Source organism: Lissotriton helveticus, chromosome 3_1, assembly GCF_964261635.1.
Source record: "Lissotriton helveticus chromosome 3_1, aLisHel1.1, whole genome shotgun sequence".
Classification (NCBI taxonomy): domain Eukaryota; kingdom Metazoa; phylum Chordata; class Amphibia; order Caudata; family Salamandridae; genus Lissotriton; species Lissotriton helveticus.
The window spans coordinates 1,452,523,189-1,452,545,337 of NC_136061.1; positions in this window are offsets into that span (position 1 = coordinate 1,452,523,189).

Consider the following 22,149-nt stretch of genomic DNA (forward strand, 5'->3'; position numbering starts at 1 on the left):
GCCCATCTGGTCAGCCTGGGCAGATGGCAACAGTGAGGTTCACTGTGCCCACAACAACACCTCTCACCTCAGCTGTAACAACACCACCAACCTCTGCACCCCCAACCTGTGTAACTAGCACAGTCACTACAATCCTGTGCCCCCAGTCTTGGATTAGGTGGGAGCTAGCCACATCACAGTCATGGAGAAAACAAGACCCATTGGGAGGGTGCAGGCTCTGCCAAGAGTACAGACCCTTGGGTGTAGGTGTACTGATAGGGTAACTTTGGCCCATAGAGGAACCCCACCAGGGCCACGGATACCCTGGTTGCCATCACACTGGTCCTGGGAGTGTTCTATGAATCACAAAGTGTGATAGGCCAGGTATTGACCAAAATCCAAGAAATTAAAGAGCTGCACATACCGGGAGTTTGGCCTACACACCAAGGTGACTGGCATACACACTGAGGCAGCCGGCATCAACACCATTATGGCCTCCCTGGTTGGGGAGCTGTTTGACATTAACACCACCCTTTACCGACTTTTACACCTGCAACTGTGCCTTACTGTGGTCAAAGTCCAGACAGGCCATCAACATCTTCTGCAGCCACAGGAAGGAAGGTCCAGTCATAAGACGACACACCTGCATGCTCCCCTATCTCAGCAGCTCCAGATACCCCCTCTGCCAGAAAGAGGGGATGTCTACGCAAGACTCCAGAAGGTGGGGATGGCAAGACACCCATCACTGCCTGTAAGCAACCTTACTCCTAATGTCCTTCTGTTTATGCAATGCATTCACTTTGTGGTCTATTCCTGCCCAATTTGTTCCATATCTGATGAGAAGAGTATGTTGGACTTTGGACTCCAGACATTGTGTACTCTTCTACAATGGTTTCATCCATCATGACTGAATCATTCAGTTTTTGTTTTCATTGTGTAATATTTTAGTTAATTTCTTATCTTATCCTTGGTCACTTCATTAAAAGCACATGTCACCAAATCATTGTGTCCTGTTTTAAATGTACTAGCATGTGAACTTTGCGATGCCAAAACTAGGTACTGCCGGAATCATGGCTATGCTTTATGTAAACAATGTTCAACTCCAGCGCCGGGACACTCTTTTGAGTAGCTGAGTGCTATACAAAACATTTATTAACATAACATAACATAACATAACTCAGGATCACCGACATGTCACAACTACACATACATACAAGAGTCTGGGCTGATAACATCTTCATTCCATTGTTCAAATCATAGACTGACATGATGTCAGAACCCTAGCAAATAAGACATGACTCAGTTGTTCTGTGTCATTGATCACATATTCACTTTCAGACTTTCACCACATGGAAGAAGAGGATACATCTGACAAGATCCTACACAATAGGCAACAATAAATTAGGTATATATCATCAGCTGGAGCTATATTGCCTACATCACAAAAGGAATCCTACATCAAATAGACAGACACATGTCAGTAAAACAGTTTCTGACTGCGGAGTCATTTCAATCCATTGCTGCTTGCATTTGCTGGGAAGTCACAAATGAATGTCAGTGATGTGCCACAAGCACTTTGGCCTACAATGAGAAGACACATCAACAGCTACAGACAGTTCTTATACAACGAGGAATTAGCCAATGTCGAAGAAAGGATAGCGTGATTTGAGTCCAACACAACATTGTGTTGGAGCACGTGATGGCACATGCATTGTATTAGGACAAACATGCTACAATGGAAGCCACGTAACTTACAGCTTATCACTGTGCAAGCTGGCTTTGTGCTGGCTTTGTATACCCAAACTCTATGACAGACAATCCCAGTACCAATGCATGTCTACTTCGTAAGTCTGAACAGCAACATATACCTGCTAAAGTCACAACACTCAAGTGTCCAAATGAAGATGCCATGGTGAAGGAATCTAAAACAGACCAACACAGAGACGAATTAGCTAAGTGGCCATACAAGTGTCACAATGCAACTCCTAGAGAACACAGTCCCATACAGCATTTATTGCTGAGCAAATCTACACTTACAAAACAAACACATTTTCTCAGATATTGTCAGACCCATATATTTCTAGTATGTTGCATGAACATCATCCTCTCAACATCACTACAAGAGCTGCAATATTAGTCAAAGACATCACATCTCATGCCATACTAACACGCAGGATAAGTAGTTTTAGATGATATCTTGACTCAAGTCCATTCCTTCCTCCTCACCACTATCATCATCATCATTTGGCATTTCAGGTTCCTCATTTCATGGCTCTTCATGGCCTGCATCCTCTGCGATTTAAGGGATGTTTTGTCACAGTGCAATTTTGTGGAGCATGCACCAGGCCACGGTGATCTTACAATCTTCCCGGGTAAGTAGAGGAGAGCTCCCCCCTTGTTGTCCAGACATCTGAATCTGGCTTTTAGAAGCCCAAAATCCTGCTTCAGTGGCCGCTATGTTCTTTGATGAGCCTCATTGAAGCAGACTTTCCCTGGACAAGTACTATTCCTACAAGCCAGGCCCCCTATTGTAGTAGTTGTGACATCAGCTGGGGTATGATACTGTTCGACAGTATGAAGGAATCATGTGCAGATCCTGGGAACCGGTCACAGATGTTTGTGACGTACAAATCAGGTAAGCAGACAACTTGCACATTGATAGAATAGAAGCACTTCCTGTTGCAGTACACTGGCCCCCTAGCTTGTGGTGGTACTTAGGCAATATGGGTGCCATTAATGGATCCAATCACATGTAAGATGTGACCAGAAGCTTAGAAATCTGTTTTCACAGTGGCTAAATCCTGATGTGGTGAACTGAATGTTGCTGTCCACTTGTTTAAAAAATGCTGCTTGCAACTCTTGGAGTACCCGACTGAACAAAGGTTGTGACATTCCACCTGAAATTGAAACAGTGAAATAAAAGAGCCTGTGTCCAACAAAATGCAATACTGACATGATTTTTATAAGTGGCGGGATTGATGTAGGATAAGTGACAGGCTCCAACTAATGACATCAGTGCAGTATTTTGTAACAATTCCAACAGAATGTGTGTATGACATGTCGCTCTTCCATGACCTGAATGTCTGGAAATAAGAGGTACTGTGGAGCCTGGATTCTTCTCCCTCTCCCAGGGTACATATGTGTGGAGTACCACAAAAATGTACATTGGTCACAGTGTGCCAGTAACATATATGAAGAGTAAGGCAAAAGTCATGTGACTGAACCTAAATGCTTCATGAAGCACTACACATTTCACATCATCATTGTCAAATGTTGAACATCCAGCATTCATACCTAATGTGGCCTTTAAATGTCTGTTACAGACCTGTGTACATCATCAAATCTTAAAATGTATATTTGCACTAAAGTGAGGGTTTCAATAGATTTCTTGTGAAATACCACCAAACATGGTGTACAGTGCACCCCACACATTCTACATATGTGCACAGCAATACATTACACAAATATTGTTATGTACCGGACATTACACGGGGACAGAATTTTTCAAAAGTATACATGTTTGCCCTCAATGGTAGTGGTGATGACGCACTTAACTGTCACAACACATTACTCCCAATTGCTAACATTGCAGATGCCTGACCTTGCTATTAGGAAATTGTGAGAGTCCATCGTTTGCAGAAGTCAACAGAGTGGTAGGCAGTTTTATGCACGGCTGTCACAGCCATAGGCTAACATTGGTGATAGTGACGGTCACGGTCCGATTGTGGTGTGCACTGACGCTAATGACCACGTACAAGGCGTACATTTACTCTGTGATTTTATAAATGACTCACTTGCCTTCTGACACTGCTGCTATCAATACCTCCTTCATTTTTAGCTGCTGTTAGCCACCTCTGGGAGTAATCATGGAATGCACTACAGGGGAGAGGGCCCATCCCTGCACTCCAGAGGAGTTGGTTACCCTGGTGGATGAGGGTCTTGCCCTGTATGCCAAGCTCTGTGGCTCACCAGAGAACCAGGTAATTATGTCTAATGCATATGTGACTCTATTTACCTGCTTCCTTGCTATTCCCATAGGCTACAATGTGTAAAATTGTAAACTTTATGTTGATTGCATAAATTGTGTGGTCCCTAGGTAGGACACATATGCAATGGATTATAAGGCCCTGTACTTTGTGGGGAGAAGGCCACCATTCTAAATTGTCAAAAGGGTGATTTGTGCTTGTGTAACATTCATCTATCTATGCAGGCTTCATGTTCAAAGTAGCAACAAATAGTTTTCAAATCACATCATGGTATCTGGGCATTGTAATGTGTAGGCTGTACACCATGAACCAAGTCTGGAAACTGATACAAGCATTTGAGGATGATGTTAGCCCCGGGTACCATCCCACAGATCACTCAATCCACGTCAGACTTTTTAAAACAGTTGTTTGGGCGATAGCTGTATCTCACAGAGCCCTTCAGAGTGCCACTCAACCATATGCTCACATATGAGATGGGCAGAAGATTCACTTTTGTGAATATACAATTTGGAAATGTGAGGTACATGTGGATTAGGTAGCCTCAGCCTGCAGAAAGCAAGGTCTAACAAATTACTTGTGGCATTCTGAGCCGTAGCCCAACCAGGGCCAGAGTTACTCTGGCATGAGAAATGAGACACAGAGTACTATCCCTGTAGACCAGCTGGTGGATGGATGTTCCTAGAAAGATTTCTCTGATCTACTAGTAGGGCTGATATGTGTAACATGGATAATATAAGGAATTGTGACTGAGGTGAACCCCTGACCTTATACTTCTTGCTATTGACTCATAGTGTCAATGTGTGCCTGTCACTAATGCCAGCCCCCTCACTCACACAGGTCTGTTGACTCCTTTCCTAAAGTTAGCTTCCACTGTACAGGCATAGTGCATATCAGAAACATTAACAGTGTAGATAGTGGGTTTCTTCTGAATAATTTTTGATATGTGATACATCTGCTTGGTTAAGATTTTCCTATCACACAGCACATGCAATGTTATATTGAATGTAACCCCTGTTATTACAGTGCCACATATGGCAAAAAGTGTTCTGTACTGGCAGTACATACAACACAAAGATGTGCTGATGTATTATGATATCCCAATTAGTAGTCTACATATACACACAGAGATGTAGCACTCAGTGTCACACATACCAGGCCTAACACTGTAACCTTAGGCTTAGGATGTTGTATATGCTATGGTACTTGCCTCCATAGACCATACACATCAATGCTATGAGCCTGGCAGTAAAGGTGTCTGAACAGTCATGCACAGGAAGTTTACCCTTCAGAAGGTAAAAATGGGGTATTGTGTGTCATGGTACCTAACATCACATTGCATGTAGGATTTGCCTGGCCCTTATAATATAAGTGGGCTGGGTCAGTCAGTGTAGGTCATGACCAGGGTTGAGGTTAGTATTCAGATGACCACAAAAGTTTAGATCCATGATTTAGTTGTGCTCAGCATGTGACATGGACACATGCAAAATGTTGACGATTGATGAATGCTTGTGCTAGATAACAATGTCATGTGTATCAAGCTGACAGTTATGCTCAAACTTCCAGTTACAATCTGTTCCTGCATCTACTGCATCCTTACAGGTCAACGCTTATCAGAAGATGGACATTTGGAGAGCCATTGCCTGGAAGGTGCATACCCTGGGGCTCTACAATTAGATTAGCATTGACTGCAGAAAGAGGAAAGAGAATCTGCGGCGATGAACCTGGAAGATTGTGGAGGTCCAGCTAAGGAAGCCCTCCCAGCGTGAAAGGGGTGCAGGCCAGACCCTGACCCCCCTGATAGCCTGCATACTAGTGGTGGCTTACCCGGAGCTTGGTGGACAGTTGAGGGCCCAACAGCAGCTAGATGGGGGTGAGTCCTGGCCACAGTCAAGCATGTTATATTGCCAACTTTGAGTGTTACAGACAGGCATTTAATCTACCATATTGGTGGTGGCACATGTGCTACACACAAGATTAGTCATTTTTAGTGTAGGTCTGGTAGTAGATGCATTCTGATGTGCTGTGCCTGTTGTCTTTCTGACCTGAAACACAGCAGAGTTGTGTCCACATAGATTGTTCTCCTATTGAGCAAACATCTGGCTGAGTGTAATGAGTGATCATCTCATGTTCCAAGGTAACCTGGGTGACAATTCTACTGCACTGGCAACTGTTTTAATTTTTAGTTTTAAATGGCCAAACTAAACCAGAAGTTATCAGAGCACTTTACATGTGCACCAGTTGCATTACAGATGGACACATTCATTTTGTTAGGCAAAGGGAGAATATGTGATTTTGCCAAAATAACAGAATGTTGAGTGTCCCTGCTGAGACTCGAACCCCATTACCCAGCTTCAAGGTTGACCACTCTAGCCATTAGGCCACATCACTTCTCACACAATTTGTCTTCTTGTATGATGTTTCCTCACTACTGTCCCTCATGTGAATGTGGCCCTAACATATGTGACATGATGTAGAATGCACAGTACATGCAGTGACTGTACCACAGTTCCCATTAGTAAGTACTGGTCATCTAGTGAATTGAGAGTGCAAACATCCCTGGTGCCATCAGAATTAGTGCCTACAAGTTGGCCAGTGTGCATTAGCCACTTGATGGTTCATCTGCAATAGTGTTTCAAAACATTAATTCACTGACTGGTGAGTTGCATAAGGGAGTTAGATGTAGAACTGTAGGGATCACATGTGAGTGTCTACATTCATCCTTACAAGGCATTCTGAGTGTGCAAAATTAAATAGTTGTGTGATGTGCATACCAACTGCGACTCAAGTGATCCCACATCCTCATGTCATAGATGATCAGGAACACACAAATCCTTAAAAGGTGTATTGGATTGTGGATATACAATCCCTGACTGGCGTCATCACCTGTACCAAACAGGATTGGGGTGTTCATACGGCTATACAGAGTACTTTGCTGTGTGAATTCTAAGTATCTATCTCTCAAATGTTATGACTTCAATGTTCCAAGGGTTTTTATATGCTAAATGTGATACATAGCTCAACAACATATCTACAGCTTTCATTTGACTCTTCAGGTTGTGGACATATGATTTAAATTGGAGTGAAAAGTGTCATCAGTATGCAATGAGCATTTGCATGTGGCCTGATGTATGCCACATCATGCCACAAAACTAATTGGTTGTACATTGGTGTTGAACTTGGCCTTCAGCACATTATGATGTGTTATGGGTAATAGTTAGATTCTATTTTTATTGTACATTTTTCATGCCTAAATTATCTTCCATCCTTCCTTCCTTAATTACTTCCTTGCTCACTTTCTTACTTGCTTTCATGCTTTACAATATCATTTACACTTTTCCTTGCTACTACCCCAATGTCATTGTCTTACTTTCCTCACTTAAGTTTATTTCTACAACTTTGGTTGTAGTGCCTTTCTCATTCACTTGTTTTTCTGAAAGATGTAGCCAGTCTGGTATCTAAGGATTTGTCAGTTCCACGCTCCAGGCTATGTTGCTTTTTGCCTTCTAAATGGAAATATGTTCAGCTTCTAAAAATGACAATAACTCAAAATAACTGGGGATCCGAAAAGACAGATTCAGCCAGGTTCACCCTTGTCAAACTGTCACCAGATGGATACTGTTAGATTGGACATTGGGGAGGGAGCTCATCTTTTTTCAGTTCTTGTCAGGTTTATTTTTGTTTATATAGCTTGTATTTCATGGATGTAATTGTATTGATAATTTCTCACACTTGGTACAGTGGAACATGTTTTATATATGCATGCGTAGATTTACAACCACATATTGATAGAAACTGTGGTGGATCAAGTCGAATTGCAATTGTCGATTTTCAGCCAATTCAAAGCAGATCTGTATTGGCTTATTCTGCAATCCTGGTGCAATAAGAAAAGCCATAACAAGTGTCAGTTTCGACTTATCTATGTAAGTCACCGATCAGAAAATAAGATGAGGAAAATGCAGTTGTTGCTTATTTTTGTATGTAGTCGGGATGTCACAAGCAACTACCAGAATGTTGCAGTGGCAAGAAAAGAATTGCTTGCAATATATCTAAAATTAATTCAGTAGAAATATAGATTGTGAGAAAGTACATTTATTGCATGGTCATCCACATTTTTTAGCACTGATGCTGAAGCTATTGACACTGTGCACTGGGACACATTTGACCAGACGCAGTGCAAGTGCTCTGACCCCTAAAGCAACACTGGCTAACACATTATTGACATATTTAACTTTCCTACAAGGCAATAGTACATGATGCTAAAAGGAACCAAAATGTCATCTATTGATGGCAGAACTACAGCACCATCCACAAGTCTGACCAGGCAAACATGACCTTAGGCCTACCACTGTAGCCAGACAGCTGCAGTTTGAAACCGGTAGTTCTACCTGTTAAAATAAAACCTTTTTGACAAGAGAATACCTTACTTTTAAACATCAATATGTCACCCTTATGAGGGGCCGGTGGTTGAAAAGGCAGGGTGCTTAATAAATTTGAATTTTTCCCTCTCTGAGCTATTACAACCAGTACCAATGTGTCCAGCTGGATCTAGTCCAGCACCTATCTGAAGACTTCCTTGAATACAGCCTTCTGTCTTGTCCTGATAAATTATTTTGACTTTGAGAAAAAAGACTAAGTCCAAGTTAAAATTTTCCACCAGGTCAGACATGGTAGATGTATTTGGCCCATGCTACATTGCCATTGGCTTGGAATTGCACCTAGGTCTTGGTCCATTGAGACCACTGTCTACCGTTGCAGTTTTGTGTTTTTGGTGATAGTTTTCTTTAAAACTTTAACATTTCCAATCTCCAGTTTGCATTGTTGGATTTTCATTCTTTTGATGTTCTTTTGTTCATAAAGTCTTACTCTATTTTCATAAGTTGGAGTGGGATTTTTATTTTGTTGTGTTTGTAACTTTTTTACTGTTTTGATATTTCAAAAAGCTTTCTTCCTTTAAGTTAAACCTGTCTGTCCTGTGCATTGGCTACTACTGGTTAGGCTCATGTTTAAGTTATTGGAAACTTTAACTGGCCCTAATAAGTCAGTGACTTTATTTCTTGTAGTGGACTACCATTCACCTCACCTTATAAATCACTTTCTCGCACAGATGTATGAACCTGTGGTAACTAATTAACAGTTGAAGGAAATGCAAACCTTTTTTTAGAAGAACTTGTGAGAGATGCTTAATTTTAATCTTGGCTTTAATTGGTCTGATATATGCTATTTTCAGAGATGATACGTGAATGACCTGGGACATGATTTCTCATCCATTGGGAGGATTCTAACCTTTCACCAATGCCACTTTACGCATGACCATAAACCCTATTTCATATCTGTCTGACAACTATGCATACTAACTACCATGTTGTTATTCATTTTTACTAATGAATATATGATTACATATGCCACATTTTCTAAATATTGCTTACCTAAAAGTGTCTTGTATAATTTTTTACTGTGTTCCTGTTCTGGATCTGCATATAATTTAATTGTAGGCGTTGCATGTCCAGTAAGCATTAGACCTCACAATAGGCCTGGGTCTGGGTAAAAACACATAATTACTGTTACTATGTACTGCCTTCAATGTCTGGTTAACCTGCTAGCTCACCAGACAACCGGACCTTCTTTCTTCATGGAATGGTAAAATCACCAACCTGTCTATCGGGTGAGGAGAGTGGTCTTTCATGAAAGAGGGGGCCAATCCTTCTGAAGTGCCCTAGTGCTGATTAGAAGCCCAAGATGGACTTTGCAAGATGACCTTGCGAGGGCTGTAACAGAGAGTATATGCGGATGTTCTGCATTTTTCTTCTGCAAATATTGGGACATGTTACCAATTTAGGCCATATATATAATGACTGGTGTTTTCTTAAGCCTGTGCAAATGCTTTAATTTTTTTCATAGTAATCCTAACTCATCGTTCTACTCAAAGATAGAATGGAGCAAGAAAGCATAACTACAATAAGTCTCTTCTACATTTGTCCCCGTATGTGGACGCTGTTTTGTGCACTGCTGAGTAGGCCATACCAACGATCAGACCCTGGGTTAACACATGAGAGGGGTTTCAAATCCCAATGATTTAAATCACCTGAATAATCAAACTGCTCCAAAATGATTACTATGCCTTGATTCCCAACTGATTGTATTTTTTGGCGCTGCATGTTGCTCACATCAAAGTTTGTCATTGTTGTTTTATCTGTAAGGAAATCCTTCCTATTTAGAAGAAAATAAAAACCTCATTTTGTGTCAATAGTGTTGTTTAATTGAATAAAAATGGAAAGCGCTTCAAATCCTGTTCAATGATCTCACTTGGATGCAAATGTGTTCATAATGCTTCCATCTTCATGAAAAATATCTCTATCATTATCTTACCATGATTTCTGCACTCTCTCTTGGACTTGAAGTAAAATTTGAGAATATCATGATGTGTTATAATGAACTTTGCTTAGTTTATATTTGCTTTTTTACCATATTCCTTCAGGAGCAGAGTATGGAGCAGCGCACATTAGAGAACTAGCAGAGAGGGAGCAAAAAGAGGGTGAAAATACTGTTCCCAAACATTTCCTTGCATAATCAACCTTAGTTATTCATTAGTGGAATATTATCTAAGAAGCAATGAGAATGTAGCTAGGGGAAGATACAGGATCCATGTGATCTGATTCTGCTTAGTAATTTGGTGGGCATGGATGAATCCTAGAGTGATTTGGATTCGAATCTGAGCAGTGGAAAGATAATGATCTCGCATCAAGTGCTCACTGCAGATCGTGCCTGAACCAGCAAATCTGTGCAGACTCCCTGATTAGGGTGGAGCATAGTGGAGCTGACCTAATCTGCTGATGCAGCAGCTAACAGTTGCTTCATATTTGCACCTCACCTGGGAGCAGGTCCCAGATCCGGCTCTCCTTCCTTTTTTTTAAAACAACATATTTATTAGACATAAGACATGATAATTAGTTAATTCATAAATTCAAATTAATATACATTTTTACCATGTCGAACATCCCCTTTTTATCATTTTCACTTCAACCCGCCACCCAGAAGGGGGAATGCCACAGAGAGAGAGAGAGGAAAGAAACCAGATTAAATATAACAACAAATGAGAAAGAAAAAAACCATAAAAACATAGAAGCGCATCAAAAGTTAGACATTACCCAAAATGAAAAGAGGAAAAAACCTTAATCCTCAATTCTCAGCAGACATCCAATTCTTCAAAGGTTCCCAAATTTGTTCTCCCTCCCTCCAAGCCCTAGGACTCCTTTTCCTATATACCAGCATTTCCCACTTGCTCACATTGACCAGTTTGGCCAGCCATTCATGTACATTCGGGGGGTAGAGTCCAACCAAATAGTAGCAATTGAGAGTCGCAAAATTGCCATAGTTATAAAAAAAAATTACGTTCAGGTTCAGTCAAATTCTGATCTACTACACCCAACATTATGGCCTGAGGGGTCAATGGAACACTTTGCTCTAACATTTGCGCCAGATATTGTTCGATCTTATTTAAACAGGGCATCAAACAAGAACAAGATGCAAACATATGAATGCCATCGACAGCATATTCCCCACACCTGGGACAATCAACATCAACTGTACCCCCCCATTGTTGAATACGATGTGGAGCAATATAGAGGTTAAACCAGGTCTTATAGCACTGGACCTGGAGGTTTGCTGAAATAGATGCTGTTTGACTATAGCCTAAAGATTCCTCACAGGCCCTCTGTCCAGCATTTAATCCAGTCTGCCACCAACTAAAATGTTTAGCAAGATCATCATCAGTCCGAGTCTCATTTAATAACTTACATATCTTGGAAATAGTTGGATGCCCCATTTTTACAACATCAATAAGCGGAATTTGAGACCAATTAGTCGTTTTTCGAGAAAAAAAATCTCTGATCTGTAGAAACTTAAAGAAATGCCTATTACTAACTCCAAACTTTTGTTTTATACTATCAAATGTCAGCAGGCCGGCTACCGAGACTATATCTCCAATTACCGTAACCCCTTGTGAAACCCATTTTCTGAAATATGCATCATGAAAAATATCAGGCAGAAGGCTGTTCCGAACCAAAGAAGAGTAAATATGAAGCCGTCCAATGCTACACAATTTCCGAATCCTGGACCAAACTTTAAAAGCCCCCGACAGCACCTTAAACCTAACCCGTTCGAAATAAGCAAAATCAATATGTCTAAATAATAACCCTCGCGCCTCCTCTCCCAGAATTAAATGATAAATTGAGATATCCGTATATTCTAGATCTTGAAAATCTAAAAGTTTCGCAATGTGCCTGACCGTGATTGCCCAATATTAAATCTGAAAATTGGGTACAGACCACCCCCCCCTCTCCCTAGGAAATGTCATATATTTCATGGCCCATCTGGGCCGTTTCCCTGCCCATAAAAACCAGGAGATGATCCGATCCAGCTTCATAAACCAAATTTACTCAAATAATAAAGGAATAGCTCTTAAATATTATAATATTTTAGGCAGGAATATCATTTTGACCACATTACATCGGCCCATTAGTGTTAATTGAAAATTATTCAATCGGCGGGCATTAACTTCAATTTTATCTAATAATGGATTTAATTAATCGGTATTATCTCATCTGGATTAGCACAAATCTCTACCCCCAGATATTTTGCATTATGCAACACCCGAGAATCTGCTAAAACAATTTTATCGTTGTGTATGATTTGTGTCTTGGCCTCATTTAGTAGATATCCGGAGATTGCCCCGAACTGTGACGTAAGGGTCTGGATCTCTTGTAAAGCCACCTGAGGAGAATTAGTTAATATAGCTAAATCGTCCGCATACCCGAGAACTTTAGTATCACCCCCCTTTGCGCAAATTGGACATATCAAATTATTAAAAAAAAGTTTTTTGATTAAAGGATCTATATAAATAGCAAATAATAAAGGCGAGCAGGGACAACCCTGCCTTGTGCCCCTCAAGATGTTAATTATGCCTGACTGTATTACCATAACAGAGATCTGGGCTTTGGGTTGATTATACATACTCTTTATTGCACATATGAATTTGTCCCCAACCCGTAATGTTTCATAGTTGCCCATAAAAAATGCCAGGAGACCCTATCAAAGGCTTTTTCTGCATCCAGTAGGAATAAAGCCATAGGGTCTCCTGAAACCTTAGTAAAATCAAACAAAGCTATTGTGCGCCGAATGTGGTCTATTGTTTCCCGTCCGGGAACAAACCCATGCTGTTGAGGGGCAACCAACTTTTTAATCACACCAGAAAGCCTGTTTGCTAATATCTTGGCATTAATCTTTATATCGCTATTTATAAGTGTGATGGGTCAATAAGACCCTGTATCTGAGAGTTCCTTACCCTTCTTTAGAAATGTCACAATTTGAGCACTTCTCCACGATTCAGGAGGCCAGTCTCCTTTCTGGATCTTCTGAAACATTTCATTCATAATTGGTGACAGCTGAGAACGAAAACATTTGTAAAATTCCCCTGGTAGGAAATCAGGGCCTACGGATTTGCCAGGCGGAAGGGAGTCAATAGCTAGCAAAATTTCCTCCATTCCTATGTCAATATCTAACATATTCCTCTCCTCAGCGGACAAAGCCTCAACCCCTATTTCTCTCAAGTACTCCAGAATTTCCTCCTGTATTGCCTCATTATCCTGGATATCTTCTTTATACAGTTTTTGATAAAATTTCTGAAATGCAATAGCATCTTCCTCACACACAAGACCAACATCGGGATCATAGATATTTATTATCCGCATTACAGATTCTCTATCCCTAGTTCTAGAGGCAAGTAGGTGTCCAGCTCTTTCACTATTTTCAAACATCTTTGTCCTCCAAGCCATGAATTTACTAGCCGCCTTACTTTGTGATATTTCTATTATCGCTGCTTTAGCTAGGATAATCTGAGTTTGAACAGGGTCACTGTCCTCATCCTGAGCAAGTGCACGGGTCAGATTGGCCTCGGCCTTCTCTAATTTAGAATATAACTTAACTAATGCAGCTTTTTCCTTTTTTTGACTCTACCAGCCAAAGCGAGTAGTCTCACCCCTTATCCCGGCCTTTAATGTATCCCACTCATTTTGTATCCCTGTACTGCCCAAATATTCCTCCAGAAATCTTATAATCCAAATAGCCATAACCTCTACATAGGTGCTATCCCTTAGCAAACCCTCATTAAATGTCCATACATCTGGTTTATCCCTACTACATTGCACACTGATCTCGAGTACAAGCGGATTATGGTCCGACATCACTCTAGGATATCGGATGATATTAGATTTAGCAGCAAGTACAGGAGAAATAAGAAAATATTCTAGTCTAGAACACATTTTATGTGGGGCAGAATAATAAGTGAATCCAGGGTCCTTAGATCTAAAAAATGCCCAGGCATCAATTAGCCCATGCAGGTGCATCATATACCGTAGGGCCCTATATACCCTTGGTTTACGTCCTGCATAGGTTACTCTAGTTTGATTCATCAGGTCACATTCAATATTGATATTGAGGTCACCACAAATTATCAATGGCGAGGGCCAACCTAGCAACTCGAAACTCAGCTTTTGAAACGTTTCTGGATCGTCCAGCACAGGCCCATATATTGAGCATAATGTTAATTCTTTATTTAAAAATTTGCCATGTACAATAACCCAGCGCCCATATAGATCTACTGCTGTCTGAAAGACATTTACCTTCACACGTCTTGCCAAAATGGCGACCCCTTTAGTCTTGGCTTCTAATTTAGTCAATGAAACTAACTGAAATCCCTCAAACTCCATGCATTTGTGTCGACTGGCCTCAATATGGGTTTCTTGAAAACAAATTATATCCGCTCGCAGAAACTTAAGATCTTCTCTAATACGCCTACGCTTATTGGGACCATTTAGGCCACATATAATAATAGATGTTACTTGTAAAGCCATAATACAGAATACTTCCTTTCAGATTTAAACCTGCCAGTCTTAAGTTAAGCGCTAATCCAACTTCCTCGAAACATACACTCCAGTCTTCCTTCCCTCTGTGCCTCCCCCCTGCCCCCCTCTCCAACCCTCCCTCCAGGAACACCCTCCCCTCAGAGCCCCCCACACCCACAAAACAGGCAATAGGGGTCCATGGTCCCATGTGATGCCTCCCGCTACCCAAATGCCCGTGGTCATCTCCTGTCTGTAGCAAGTCAAACCATGAGATTGAAAAAACATATAACACCCACTGGATAGGAAAAAGAAAGTGAAGAAGGTGAAGAAATAAAAATAAAGGAAACAATTATACAGCTCCTATAAAACATATAGAGCATATAGACCATACACCATTGAGAGAGTAGACTCAATGTCCTCTATACTTAAATCCGAAGTTAACCATCAGGCAGTTCATTCAAGTATACCTCGGCTTGTATTTCAGAAAGAAACACCCGGGGCTGATCAGTGTACGGAGTCGCCACCTCCGTTCCACTGTTACATGGCAAAAATCGGGGCGTACAAAAAACGAGTGCCCCTCTGCACTTCTCTTAGCGTCTGGGCGGGCTTTTTCAAAAATAGCTTGCCTTAACAGAAAATTACCCCAAAAAAATAATATAGCCCTTGGTTTGGATTCAGTACCTGGATTCTTTTTTAGCATCAAATGGAACTGATGTACTCTTTGAATTTCTGTTTCCCAGCACCAATGCGACAGCTCCGGGAATGCAGACTTGAATAATTTCAGCACAAAACCTCTAATGTCCTGCCCTTCTGCATTCTCTTCAATACCTAGCAGTCTTAAATTATTCTTGGGTAAGTGATTCTCGGAGTCTTCCAACTTCCACATTATGTCTGTGAGCTTGTCATCGTTGGCAGTAGTCTTCCGTTCAACACACTGTAATCCAGCTTCGAGCCCAACAATCCGCTCCTCCAGGGCAGTCATTCTGGCAATAACCTCCGCACAAGCCTTTGTATTCTTGCGAATAGCCCCTTGTATCTTCATAGTGGCCAGCTGGGCTCTTTTATGTTCTTGCCGTGCTTCACTTTGGATGAACGTCAACATAGCATATATAACTGAGTTAGAAGGAGATGCATCCGCCGCCCCTCCCTGTTCTTCCTGAGCACTCAAACCAACTGCACCGGCCAAAGAGGTGGTAGCATGTAAATGGTTCCAATGAAGGTTGTTATTACCAGCCTCAGACCCATCACTGTCTGCTGCCCTGCATCCTTGTTTGAAGATCTTTCTTCCTTAATGTATCTCCAGTGTTAGGAGGACTCCGACTCTCATCTCCTGACATTATGTCCCCTTCAGCAGAGTCAGCAGAATTCGCAGTGGTCTCAGAGTCTTCAAGGACCGAGAAGAAACGATCTCCCTCCTGAGCCTCATGAAGGTTACCCCCTGCTGGTCCTGAGTGTAATTTTCCTCCAGAGGGGGTAGAAAACTTAGAGGTTTCACTCTGGTCAGTCTCGAGGTTCTGTGCTAAGCTCTCCGTGAAATTAATAACTCCTTGATTTTCTCCGGGCTCAGCGACATCAAACATCGATGGTTGAGAAGACACACTGACAGCCGTGACCTGCTTTATCTCTCTATCCAATTCCAAAGTCACCGTATCACTCGTATCTTGTAATGAGCCTTTTAACCCTTCTGTAAGAGCTTGTGCTCCCTTCGTTTTTTCTGTCTCAGGCTTCTCACCATTCTTACAAATTTCCGCCTCTCCTACACCCCCAGAGGGTGCTTTTAAATTTTGGTGCTGATTTTTGCTCCCAGGCCCCTTCCCAGAAAACCTCCCGGGGATTGTTGCCATTTTCCCCCGTCCGACGCCGGCCACAGTTAATGCCTGAGTCCCCATACCTTTATTTTTACAGTCCTCACTCCCATTTTCTGGGGGCTGTGTCTTCTCTATAACTTTCCCCTTAGCTACGCCCTTCTTGAGACTCACCGGTAATACCTTGGGGCCATCTCTCTCAACTTTGCCAGTTTTTTCCTTATCTGAAATCGGCACCGGCGCCGGCACTCCTTTCCGAGAAGCGGCCGCTAATTCTTCCATAGCACCAGCAGGGACCTTCCCGTTCTTACGCGGGGGCATGCAAACACCAAATTTGCCAAACACGGCTGCTTCCCGCTTCAGGTCCTTCGGAGACCACACCTTCCACAGGTGCGCCCGACTCCGGAGAATAGTCGCCGCAAGCCGAGACGCCCGCACCAAAACGCTGGGATTCCGCCGTGATAGTAACATATAACTCTCCAGGTAACTGCACAACCCGACGGCACTTCAAAATTCTTCACTTCTCTAGACTAATCTCCCTCCTTTCTCTCTCCGTTCTGCACCGTTATAATCTCGAAAAAACCTTCATTCCTCCGAAACCAGACAGGGGAGATGCTCACTCGGGATCAAGCGGCCGCCATCTTGCTCTCCTTCCTACTGACAGCTCTCATTCTTGTGCTTCTTTGTCATTCTTCTGCTTCTCTCTGTTTCTGCCATTCTTTAATTGTTCTGCTTCTCTCTGATTCTCCTGCCCATTTTCAACCACCTCCTGCCAAACTCCTCTCCCATTCACGGGTGACTTCTGCCTGGGCCCACCCACCACCGTCCAGTGCCCCTCCTTCCTCCCAGGACTTACTTAATCAAACAATCAATCAATCAATCAATCAAATGTCTTGTAAAGTGCAACTACTCACCTGTAAGGGTCTGAAGGTGCTGGTGGGGGAATAGTTGCTGGCCCGACAAGGCGCTGTGGGTCGGTCGAAGAGCTAGGCTTTTAGTTCCTTCCTGAAGTGAGGGTGTGACTGTGATTGCCAGAGGTGGAGAGGTAGTGTGTTCCAGGTCTTTGCTGCGAGGTAAGAAGGATCTTTCTCCAGCTGTGGTCTTGTGGATACGTGGGACAGTAGCCATGGCCAGTTGGGCAGAACGGAGGCCTCTGGTGGGTGCAAAGAATGCGAGGCAGTGGTTTAGGTATGCAGGTCACACGTCATGTAGGGCTTTGTAGGAGTCTGTGTGTCGGGCTCATCAGTCAGCGCCGCCCATGGTCGCACTCGTAGCCCCGCCTGCAGTCTTCAAAGACTGCCCCGCCCGCCGACTGCTGTCAGCTGGGGAAGGCGGCATCGGGGCAGTATAAAGGGAGGGGTCAGCAGGGGAAATGCGCTTTGCGTTCCATTACTGACCCCGTCAGGCCTCGCATGCTTCTCCTGCTTACATACCTTCCTCCTGTTTGCTCCTTGAGTTGGGTTGACGTCCAGGCTTGCTCTTCGATCTTCCTGACGTGCTTTCCCTTTCTAGGACATTGGTTGCTCTTCCGGGGCTCCAAGTGTTTTTGAGTCTCCGGCTGGCAACATTGTTTCCTTTGGTTCTCTCTTGCAGCTCAGTTAACTCTTCGTTGCTCTGCAGTTTGGTTCTGTGTAATAGAAGGAGAAAGACTTCTAAAGAATTTTTGTTTCATCATTTGGGGAGTTTGTTCTTTCTTTTATTGTATCACTTCCATACTTATCTAATGGTGTTTGTCTTGTTTGTTCGACAGTTGTGTATTCTGTTCCCTCCTACTTGCTTCATGTCTCTTCTCTCTACAAGGATGTTTATAAAGAGACAGTATCAGAAAACCTTTTTTGGTTCACATTAATTTCTTAATCAGATCCTGTACTTTTTGCCTTATTTTTACCCTTATCTTTCTACTGATATGGGAAATGAGTGTTTGGTTTTTCCCATGTTCAGGCAGAATAGATACCTTTTTTCCCTATCGGTCTATTCATCTCCAAAGGGCTTTCCCTTATTAGGTTGGTTTGTTTTGTATTTCTTCTTTTGCTTGTGGCTCAACTTCAGCTGTCCAAATATTCATTTAGTGAATGTTTCTTTTCTAGATACCTTGTGTGTCTTACGCTCCATTTGCAAGTATGCTCTGTGTAGGAAGACCACTGTATTGGCAGGTATAATATCATAGTGTAAGATACATACATACAGGCAGCTGTTAGCAAAATAGAATGTACTTATCTTTGTGTCTTTTCACATTAGGTGTCTTAGTGATACTCTGCAGATGATCCAGTGGATTCTACCCCTTCCTCCTTTCCTTGTTTTATCACCTCTTTTTCCCCTACCTTTCCTCTTTTGCTTTGACCCTGTTGGGCGAAGGAGGTAGATGAGGGGAAGTTGGGACCTAGCATCGATTCCTATATTTCCCCCTGTGGAAAATCCAGGTGAACCCCACACTGTGAGGAGCTTGAAGATGATTCTTTTGTTGACTGGGAACCAGTGGAGGTCCCTCAGGTAGCTGGTGATGTGGCTGCAGTAGGAGATGTTGTGGATGAGTCTGGCAGAGGTGTTCTAAATGTTCTGCAGTTTCTTGAAGAGGTTCAGGGTGACACTGGAGCAGAGTGTGAAACAGTGCCATTCTTTTCTTTGTTCTGGAACTCTCCTAGAGTCACTTTCCTATGAAACATTTTAGCAGCATGGAAGTGTGAAGTGGAGAAACCATTAAGAAAAGTCAACTTGCACACCACTTCCTGATATTCAATAACCAAAGGACAGTTAAAGAAGGTTAGTTAAGTTTTATTACAGTCTCAAAAATAATTAAACATACACACATCTCACATGAGATTGTAGAGATACAGACGAAACAACATAAAGGCAAATCTCTGCACCCAATTCAGATGGTGCAGCATGAGTAAAACAATTAATTTGAGAAGGAGAATACAGATCATTAGGAAGCGAGAGTCCAAATTTCGCTGCATCAAGGGTTGGTAAATGAAAAAGATTAAATCTATATTACACTATCGATAAAGTGACATCTCTAGGTTAATGAGTAAGCAGTTTAAGTCAAGAAGAAAAATAAGGTGTCAGGCGTGGAGTCTCCCTAAGAAATCCTTCCACTGTCAAAATGGGTGAGGCAGCACAAAGCCATGATCACAAAAGAAAGAGCTTGCTCTGAGATGCTCTCTCTTCAAAGAAAAGAAAGATGTGGGCACTTTCCCTAGTTCCAACAATCAGTTATTTATGGGTAGAACTCCCATAATGCACCTCGCACATGCCATCTGTGCACATGGAGTACTGTGTTCTCCATATGGATGCTTTGCAACATTTCGTCCTTGGCTCTCATGCCATCTCCCTTGTGAAACCCAATGTCTTTCCTATATCGGCCCAAGCCATGTAATTGGAACTTCTTCTCTCCTTGCCGAGCTGCTAAAAGAAAGACATTATTCTGCTTAAAAGAACGCTTCTTCACCTACAACACAAAACATGAGAAAAGAAGAGCTTCCTCTCAGGAAAATCGATTCAAGTTGTAGGAGATGCTAACAAGAGAATGACAAACCCTTTGATGGAAGTAGTGCCAGTGAAAATCAGAACCTTCCAGGATCACCATCAGTTTGTGATGTGCGATTCCAGTCCACTGTGTTTGTTAGGGTGTGACCTGTTGTGCAAACTGAATTGTACCATCTATTGCACACAAAAGGGAATCAAATTACAAACAATGATGAGGACATTGCTTTTAATATAGTACACTAGAACCTTTGCACTGCCATGGACCCTTTAAAGACAATGGAAGACATGCCCCTTGAACTCAGAGACACTGTTTCTGCAGTGGTGTGGGACTTTAAAAGACAGGAGATTGGACTGATTCAAGGAGCCGAGCTAATTTGTATACTAGTAAAGCCAAAGCCAAAGGCTACTGTGCCTTTAATGCATGTGTCTTTAATGAGGACTATACCGGCAAGAATGCCGAAAAGACTGAGCTCAACATGATGATAGCAGCTGCTGACACATGGGATGAAGTGAGGTGTTTTCAAATGGAGGACAAAGATGAGGAACAAGCATGTTTGATAGAGCAGGCTGTGAGAAAGGGAATGATGAAATTTGGGTGTCAGCTGATGGCAGTGCAGTATTAGTGGATTGTTTGATGCACCTATTGGTGAGGCTAATTCATGGGGCAGCTCACTTAGTAAGGGATGTGATAGTTAAATTGTTCAGGCAGATTTGGTTCAATCCGAGGTTTCGAGTGATTGCGAAAGCTGTGTGTCATCAGTGCATCACGTGCCAACAAATGAATGCAGGGAAGAGGACTGTGGTTGCCTTGAGACATATTGGCAGGTAAGGAGATCCCTTAAATCTGATCCAAATGGATTATCTTGAAATGCCTGTGTGTAATGGTCTGATTTCGGTGGTCATGTGCATCTTTTCTCAATGGATCGAGGCTTACCCAACTAGAAGATGTGACAGCCTCACAGTAGCTACATTGTTGCTGAGGGAACTCATTCCTATATTCAGATTTTCAACTACATTTGAGGTGGATAGAGGTACACATTTCCATAATGAAGTCATGAAGTTATTGTGCACAGCTCTGAACGTCGATCAAAGTATACATTTAGCTAAAGGCCAGAGGAATCTGTCATGGTGGAGCAGATTAATGGTACTAAATAGAAGGTGGACCCCCACAAAGTTTGGGCAGGTAAGCGGGGAAAAAACAAGAAACAAAGTCAGAAAAAAGACCTGCCCGTCAAATTCAATCAAGTCTCAAGAAGAGGTCATAAGATGATTACAGAAATTGCTCCTCACGACAGTATAATAAGATTATAAAGATTTTATTGCATGATACAATTATTCAATAAATATAAATATCAAACATTATAGAAACTTTTCTTAAAAATCACAGCATGATTCATCATAATAGTCCCACATATCAATTTCAAACATGCCTTCCATTACAACATACATTACAGAACAACATACATTCCATACCACATACACACAACATATCAGGGTACATAACAGCAGCTGGCTGATCTACATATCCCAGAATGGACATGAATTCTTGGGGAGATGGAACAGAGATCAGTCAAATAATCCCCAAGAGAGAAAACACCGACGCGCCTTTTGGTGTGTGGCCCCGTCCGGGGCTACACCTTCGTCAGGGCTGGGATGTACAGAAATGTGGGACACAATTATCTGAAAAGGAAGCATATAAATGTTTCAGAAAACACCCTTCCTAATACATAAATAATAAAAGAAGTTTATAACTGTCCACCGAGCAAAGAGGTCAACATAAGAATATTTACATTCAAAAATATATGCCAGGGATATGCTGCACTATAGCACTGCATCAGATCAATAGGAAATCCACTAGTAAGATATGCCGAGGGTTTAATAAAGTAGGGAGAATAGGTTCAAGACACCCAAGTGATTAAAACAGGAGAAATAAAATTCAAAATGAAAAAAGATTAATAGAAACATAAATGTGTGATCACACAGACCAAAGCCCATAAA